The sequence below is a fragment of the Telopea speciosissima genome, unplaced genomic scaffold, assembly GCF_018873765.1.
Source record: "Telopea speciosissima isolate NSW1024214 ecotype Mountain lineage unplaced genomic scaffold, Tspe_v1 Tspe_v1.0848, whole genome shotgun sequence".
NCBI lineage: Eukaryota > Viridiplantae > Streptophyta > Magnoliopsida > Proteales > Proteaceae > Telopea > Telopea speciosissima.
The window spans coordinates 4,067-12,148 of record NW_025318184.1 but is presented as its reverse complement, the minus strand read 5'-3'; the positions used below and the strand labels follow the sequence as shown (position 1 = coordinate 12,148).

The 8,082-nt window shown below is 38.5% G+C and overlaps 1 long non-coding RNA gene across 1 annotated transcript; it reads left to right on the top strand.

Annotated features, from left to right (window-relative positions):
- The first annotated feature begins 1,151 nt into the window (after positions 1-1,151).
- On the top strand, positions 1,152-7,558 carry LOC122648349. The gene is made up of 4 exons (XR_006331059.1): positions 1,152-1,260; positions 4,662-4,772; positions 6,947-7,163; positions 7,432-7,558. It is a non-coding gene; the product is annotated as an uncharacterized LOC122648349 (long non-coding RNA).
- The last annotated feature ends 524 nt before the right edge of the window (positions 7,559-8,082 follow it).

Here is an 8,082-nt window from a genome sequence, read left to right as displayed (position 1 = left end):
TAGGCTCAAACTGAGATCGAATTCTCTTCAGGTAGTATGTAATAAGTCCTCAAAAAATCAGCAACTTTTGATGAGTAAATAAAAAACCCTAGCAGGGGAGATACCAAAACCGAGTAGTCCTGGGTTTTGAGATTGCAGAATTTTCAGCCGTCAGAATAGGCTGAAACTTAGGTCGAGTTTCCCTCTAGTATTAGGGAAGATGTCCTCCAAAAATTAGCTCCTTCTGATGAGCCAATAAAAAGCCCTAAATTTATGAAAATTTAGGAAAAACCTGAATGCAGATATATCGCAGGGCTGAATCTGAATTGGTGTTGATTCAAAGCTGCAGTCTTCAATCAGGGAAGGGTGTAGATCAATAATGGCGGGAATCAATCTCCAAAAAAAAACAGAAATCAAGCTTGAGTTGAACTAGCAGCTCGATCCCCAAGGTTGGAGGAAACCTGCGGCAGATTCTGATCACACCAAGTGTATTTGATCTTCAATGAGGTGACATTGAGGGTAGCAGCTAAATCTTCATTAGATCACCTCATAGTTGCTGCCCTGAATGAGAGAGAGAGACCGAGAGTGGTGGAGAAGAAGGAAACTAGAAATCGAGAAGGGTGAACAGAAAACTTGAAAAAACGAGAAAGCTGCTCTTCTAGATCAGAGTTGGCTCTGATACCATGTAAACGGCCTAGAACTGAATGCTTGAGTAATCAATATGGATTACCAAGCCCCTTTATTTATATTCAAAGAGTTACAACTATTCAGATTAGAAATAGGAAAGCTACCCTTGCCGGTTCAGATTAGGAATACCCAAACAAGAATCGGCTAAGGGAGAACAAGCCTAAAAAAGGACAAAAACATCCCTATCGCGTAAAACTACTTATTCTAACAGAATACAATAATGCTAAAAATAAAACCCCTACCAAGTACCAACCCCTATTAGACCAGTATCCCAGTTTGGGCTTGGTTCATCTTGGTCTGGGTTTCCAGAATGGTTTATACCTATCCAGCCACCCACATGCAACATCATTACTTTTTGAGTGATTTCACGTTTTGTAAATTTCCATCACTTTGTTGTAATACATCAGGTATTCAAGTTTTATTTATTTATTCTCTTACATGAGTAGACACTCTCTTTGGTAAGTTTTACTTCGTACTGAGCACTGATCATCGCCATTTGATGAACAATTTTGTGCCTTTTCTGTAGAATGCATTACGACAGCAAAGATTTGTTCGAGAAGTCACAATACAGTACAATTTATGCAATGAGCCTTGGTATGTTTCCTGTATGCTGTTGATGACTTGATTATGCTGTTTGTCCATGTGCTTAGTTACGTCATGCGTAGTTGGTGGGTTTAGTGTCTAATTAGTTGTTCTGTCTCTGTTATACTAGTTAGTGTAAGGATTTAAAGTAGACTTATTGCATGCAATGAAAATTTTCACTTATACCTCTGACTTTCTGTGACAATACCTATTGCTGTGACTTTCTGAATTTGGATCCAATTGGTTTCCTTTCTAGGTTAATTTGTAGAGTTTTTTTTTTTTTTATTAAACTAGATACGTTTATCTGGTTGTTTTCATTGGCCATGTGTCAACTTCCTCCTGTAAGCCTGCATTTTTTAAGCTTTATTTTGCCACTTGGCCAGCTCCAATTGTTCTGGAATTTGACATTTGGGTAGGTACCTGGGTTCTAGCTATCCACAAAATTTGGGCCCCATCCGACCTGCCACGCGGAAGATTTTGGGCCTCCAGATAACCTCACCCTAAATAAGATTAAATTAGATTCATTACAAAAGAAAAGGTTACTTAAAAAATTATTTCAAAGCTCCCCCTTCAGATCTCGATTTAAGTCTCTTTCCTTCAATGAATTTTGGGGGGGGGGGGGTGTGTTGTGTCTTCAAATTAATAAATAGAAATAGAAAGATAGTAGATATATAAATAGTAAACAAATAAAACCACAATTTGCGTCAATAAAGCTACAAATGTAATTATTGTTAAAGAGATTCTAGACAACGATAACCTGGGGAGGTTCCAGGCACAAGCAGGAAGAACTGAGCAAACTTAGATTTGGGAGGGAGATCCTAAAGCAATTGAATTTTGTAAGAGAGAAGAACCTTCAAAAGGGGGACCGACATATCTGGTTGGCAAGTACCATTGAGTTTGCCACCTTGCTTCCTTCAGGGTTCCGGTCTCTAAACGGGGAAATCATACTCTTAAAAACACCTCTCACCTCTCGGTTACAGAAAAATCAAGTGAGATAGGAAAGCTCCAAGCAAGTTGGATTATATTGCAAGTATGCGAGTCAAAATTAGAGAGAAAGTGCTCCATGCATAGCTAAAGGGAATGGCATTCCTTGTAAATTTTAAATCTTATGCTGGCCTTTTAGTAAAAGGTAAAATAACGGTGTCTTTAGTTACTACCAAAGATTGATATTCCCTTTTAGTAAAAGGTAAAATAACGGTGTCTTTAGTTACTACCAAAGATTGATATTCTTTTTGGGTCCAAATTAGACCAAACTTTTGTTGTCATCTGCTAGAAGTACAAAAACTTGGCAAGCACAAGATTTTCTTTTCTCTTAAAAAGATACTTAGTTAATATTTTTTTTGCTGTGTCTATTATGTACATCATATGGATAAGGTTTTGGGGAAAGGGTCTATTGATGCTGGGTTATGCGGTTCTTGTTAAAACTCGTATGCACCATGTGCAATTGTTTTTTAGGCGAAGTGGCCAATAAATTCCGGTTATTCTATCCCACCCCACCCCCACCAACACCCCCCCCCCCCAAAAAAAAAAAAAATGGTATATCATGGATGTATTCTGAATTCATTATAATGAAAAGAATTTTTTGGTGACTGACATGAGGCAGGGTGTCTGAACCTCTGGCACAAAAGGGATCGTTAAATAAAAGGAGAAAACTGAACGATAAAAATAGTGATGAGTACATATATTGTACAAAGACATTCTTCTCAGAGTAATAAAGATTCAGAATGCTTGATTGTCTATTTAAGTATGGTGCTCGTTTTTTATGCTGCTTAGATACTTTTTACAAAGACGTATGTGTCTCGTAGAGTAATAATACTTGAGAGTTCCTGGAGTTATATCTTAGATCACCTCTTGTTTTTCTAATATACCAATTCCTCTAGAAGAAAGAAGAAGGGAACTTATTAACATGATCTCATTTCATTTCTTATATAGGAAAATGCAATAGCCCTGCACTTCTCAAAATAATGCACAAAATGCCGTGTGTTTGCTCATTCCACATAATTACAAGTGTTCCTTCTTTTATCTACACTAAAACCCATTGGCTCTTTGCATTGACAATCAAAATGATAGAAATGCATCACTGTTGCATACTACTTGCATTAGAGTCTAAATTGAGCCCATCAATTTCTCCCTTCTATAAGATGGCTCGCTCTGTCATTGAATGTCCACTTAGGTAGCAAACTGAAGTATGTGCTGAACGGCATCATCACCTGCTGTACATCGAGTGTTATCAGTCAGCCATCATCAGGAAACTCTGAAGTTCTGTCCTGATGTCATTACAAATCTTTTTGTTGTGAAATCAAGACAGATAAATGCTTGTACGCTATCTTTCCTGTGTTGCTGCTGAAATAATTTTTGAGTGTTTCCATGTTCCAAAGCAAAGATTCGTTGTGCTAGTTGAAAAAATTTCAGAAAATATTGTAATAATGAAACCTTTGCTCTTGATTGTCAGTAACAATGACTTTTTATTGTAGCTGTAATTGAAGTATTTTAGTTGGATGGTCATTGTGGGGTACTTATTTGTTTTAATTTGTTTCATTCTGTTATCTACGATGGGTTGTGTTGCATCTAGTTAGTGAGAGTGGCACCCCTCTAACTTGAACCCACATCTTCACATTGGCAGCCCAAGCTTTTACCATTGCACTAAGTGATGGCCCCTGCTTGGGTATTGCTGATGTGGCTGGGAGTTCTTTCTCCCTTCTTTTCAATTTAATCTTTCTTTGCCTTTCGGTTTCTTTTAGGTTTATTTTTTTGAGCTATAGTTTCCTGAATGACCCACCAAGAAAGGGTTTCCTGTACAGTCTAAATATCTGCCATGTGGCAGTTTGATTGGGGCCCAAATTTTGTGAACTGGTAGACTCCAAGTTCCCCTGCTCACATGTCAAATTTCAGCTGAAACAAGCTGGCCATGGGGCCAAGTGGAAGCATACCAATTCATGGGATGTTATGTCATTGATTAGGCTATGAAATTTAACAAGTTGCCCATCAAGATCATACCCTATCTACCCAACGGTTGGAATTGGCCCATAATGCTTCCATGTGGCACAAGTAGGTGGCCACTTTGGAAGCCCTTTTTAGTTGGATTGTGCAATTAACCCTTTTTTTTTTTGGTATGCGGTGAAATTATCATTCTAGTCCCTTCCCTCACTCCTTCTCACCCGGTGGATTTTCTATTCTGCCCATCTTTAATTTATTTCCTTTTTTAATTTGGACTGAGTTTGAGCTTTATGCCTCATGATTTCCTGTCTTTTGTTTGGCAATCCTGGTCGAGCTGTCACCTGCTTTGCAGTATTTTTCTTTCCCCTCCAGATGACATTTTTTTTTATTTCAAAGTTTTCTGGAGGTACATTACAATTCATATATGGAATTATTCATGCACTTACTGGTTGATTTATTTGAGAAAATTGCTGCAGGATTAAATACAGTATAAGCATAGTTGCCGACAAGGGACTTAAGAAACCTCTTTATACATCAGCTCGCCTGAAGAAGGGGGAAGTTCTGTATCTAGAAACACATAAAAACAGGTATGTGTCTTCATATACAAATGGGTAATGTTCTGTTAAGTTTGAGCCTTTCTTTAATTGACCGTGTGATGCAGTTATGCGTAGGAATTAGGACTTATCCTTTTCTTCATGTTATTAGAATTGTGGGAAGGTAAGAGTCCAAGTTTATTTGAGAATTTCAGTTGGATAGGATGAGGACTTATATTTTATAAAATGGGCATGTAACCCACCTGGAGAACAGACTTTTGGAATGAAAATTTAGATTTGGTTGCAGCGTTCTCTCTCTCTCTCTCTGTCTCATAGTTCGAAACCTTCCCTCCCGAGAAACCTTCTCAATCTCTGTCAGAGAATCGTTGCAGATAATCGTCAACCTGCGGTGCACTCTGCATTCGGCTTTTCGAACTACCAGAGCAGAGCTTGCTGAAAATCCTCTGATACCAGATTCTGTTTGTCTTGTGATTGTGGTCGAAAGTGAAGCTACTGCAGGCGACCCATATTCTAGGGTACAGCTCTCCAAAGCTTCCATTATACGTGAGATACCAAGTTAGTTGCAGAACCACATCTGCAAGTACTGCCAAGCCAGGTTTCAGAGAATTTATTCTCATTCTGCAGTTGATTGCTGGTGGTAAGTTAGTTCTAGCTTGGTTGGGTTCCAAGTGACTGAGTTCCATCAATCAAAGCTGGGAGATATTACTGCTGAGTTCTGATATCACGAAGGAAGAAGACGACTTCTCCTTTTGCTGCTTTGATAATTGTTAATGGTTTGGCCGGGCGGCAGATCGTGAAGGGGATCATTAACCAAGATAATATTATTTAGATAAACATTGATAGTGTCCAAGTTGGGATAAGGCTGTGTTTGTTGTTCGTGTCCAAGTTGGTGCTTTCTATGCTTGGGTACATTAAATTAATTCTTCTTATTGTCATTTGGTAAATATTTTTGTTGATTAACTTGAATAAGTCATATGACAATAATCTAAAACAACCCTAGACAGTGAGTTTTTTCTCTTTCAACCAACCATAGACCCTAGTTGAGGTTTTTAAGTCCTTCAAAATTTGGACATAGGTAAAACCATAAAATCTTTTTTGGGAGCCACCCCCACTTTTTGTGTTGCTCTTGCATCGCTTTTTTTTATGCTTTTTATTGTCAAAGTTTTGAATCTTAGTTGGGGTTTTGAGTTGAGTTTGAGTTGGAGGAGGATATATTATTTTGGAAATTAGAAGTCTACATATGTGCTGTAATTTGAAGACAACTCAGCCACCTTGGCTGATGAAAACAGCTTTGGTTACAACCAATAGCTTTCCATAACAAAATCAATCCAAATATTAGTGGTGATTTTTTTTGGGGGTGGGGTGGGGGAGGTTACATGTTTGTAGACCAATGAATCAAAAGGAAACATATTACCTTTTAGAAATAGGACCCACAACCTGCTTAAAGAACCCCTGATTAAAATACTGAAAGTTACATATTTGTCCCCCATAAAGTAAAAAGATCATGTTGCCTCTCTGTTACACTGTGAAGCAACTCTTGACCACTTAAAGTGGATCTTAGGAGTTAGTATTGATGAAAGAAAATTTTAGTTTTGGTAGTCCACACGAGCCATATGAAACCTTAGGTTGCTAGGACTGTTTGCCATGCCTATTGTGCCTAGAACAGTTGAAGCCTATTGTGCCAAGAACAGTTGAAACAATGACAACACACTACTTTAAAAATTGACCATCTCTCTCTCTCTCTCTCTCTATCTGGTTTCAGACTAGAGTGATAATATTGCTAACCTGGAATTGACCTCTTGCTATTTGGATAAAATGTGCGACTAACCTTCCTTTCTCCACATATTTTCTACATGATACACAAACTTGTTCTAAGTTGGTCCATGCTAAACATAGCTACTTTACTTTGGTGTACCCAGTGCATGAGGCTACCGCCATTGCGGGGTCTGGGGAGGGTTATAATGTATGCAGCCTTACCTTTATTTTGCAAAGAGGCTGTTTCCAGACTTGAATCCGTGACCACTTGGTCACAAAGGAGCAACCTTTTACCGTTGCACCAAGGCTTACATAGCTAAACATAGCTACATAGTACCTAAATTCATATGATTGAACTGTGTCTCTTTGTCTTCCCCTCCCCCCCCCCCCCCTCTCTTTCTCCTTGTGTTTCTGTTTGTCTGTTTTAACGTTCTTTGGGATGTTACTTGAAGGTATGAGCTCTGTTTCAATGGTGAGAAGATGATCAACACAATGACTACTTATCAGGCACCTGATGCAATGTCAGAAAAGCTCCATCAAAATGGTGAAAGAAGCCTTGACCGTGAGACCATGGTTGTTGATGTATTCCGGTGGTCTCGTTGCAAGAAACCCCTTCCTCAGAAATTCATGCGTTCAATTGGGATTCCTCTATCCCTTGAACATTTGGAGGTACCCTTCTTCTTGATATTTAAACTAAAACTCTCCTGCATGCTTAAGATTAAGAGTAAAACATATGTTTATTCATTTTATACCAAAAGCTATCGTCAAGGTGTGTAAGAATTGACTTGAGAGTAAAAGAATGTGACTACAGTATTCTTAGTTTGTCATGCTATGAAGTACTTAATGATACTTTATGTAATAAAATAATTTTTTTTTGGAGGGGGGTGGGTGTTGGTTTTCTCCTAATTGGAAAGTCTTGATTGCTTCATGTGGGCAGGTGATGGAGGAGAACCTTGAATGGGAAGATGTGCAGTGGTCACAAACTGGTGTGTGGATAGCGGGGAAAGAATACCTTCTTGCAAGAGTGCATTTTCTGTCACCAAATTAAGGGTGGAGTTTTCCTTAAGCCACTATTCTCATTCACCGTGGGGCTTCAGATGCTCATGGGAGGGTTTCGGGAAGGTATTTTGGGAAACATTTTAAAACCCTATAGGGATTTTTGAACCCTAAGATGGTATGTACAAATAACTGTGTAAAAATGCATATGCATTTGTGATGTTGGTTTTTATGTTTATTAGCATCAAATTAAATTATAGGTTGTAATTATATCTTGGTAAACTATACTTTTTGTTGACCATTTTCTATTGCCCCCTTTACTTCCATTTGAGAATGATGCCAGCAACTTTCCCCTGGATTTAATGTGGACCTGAGTATTAACATACTGATGGCCTTGACCATCCCCCGTAAGTTCATTGGATACAATGGTTGAAAATTGAAAATTCTTGATATTAATGATTGATAGCCTTACAAGGGAGAATAATAAGGAGCCCTACCTTCAGCCTAACCTGTTTGCTAATTGGGTTAGTTGTGCCAGCTCCTGTGTTGAGATCCAATCGGGAAGGGCCTATAAAAAGGAGCCCTACCTTCA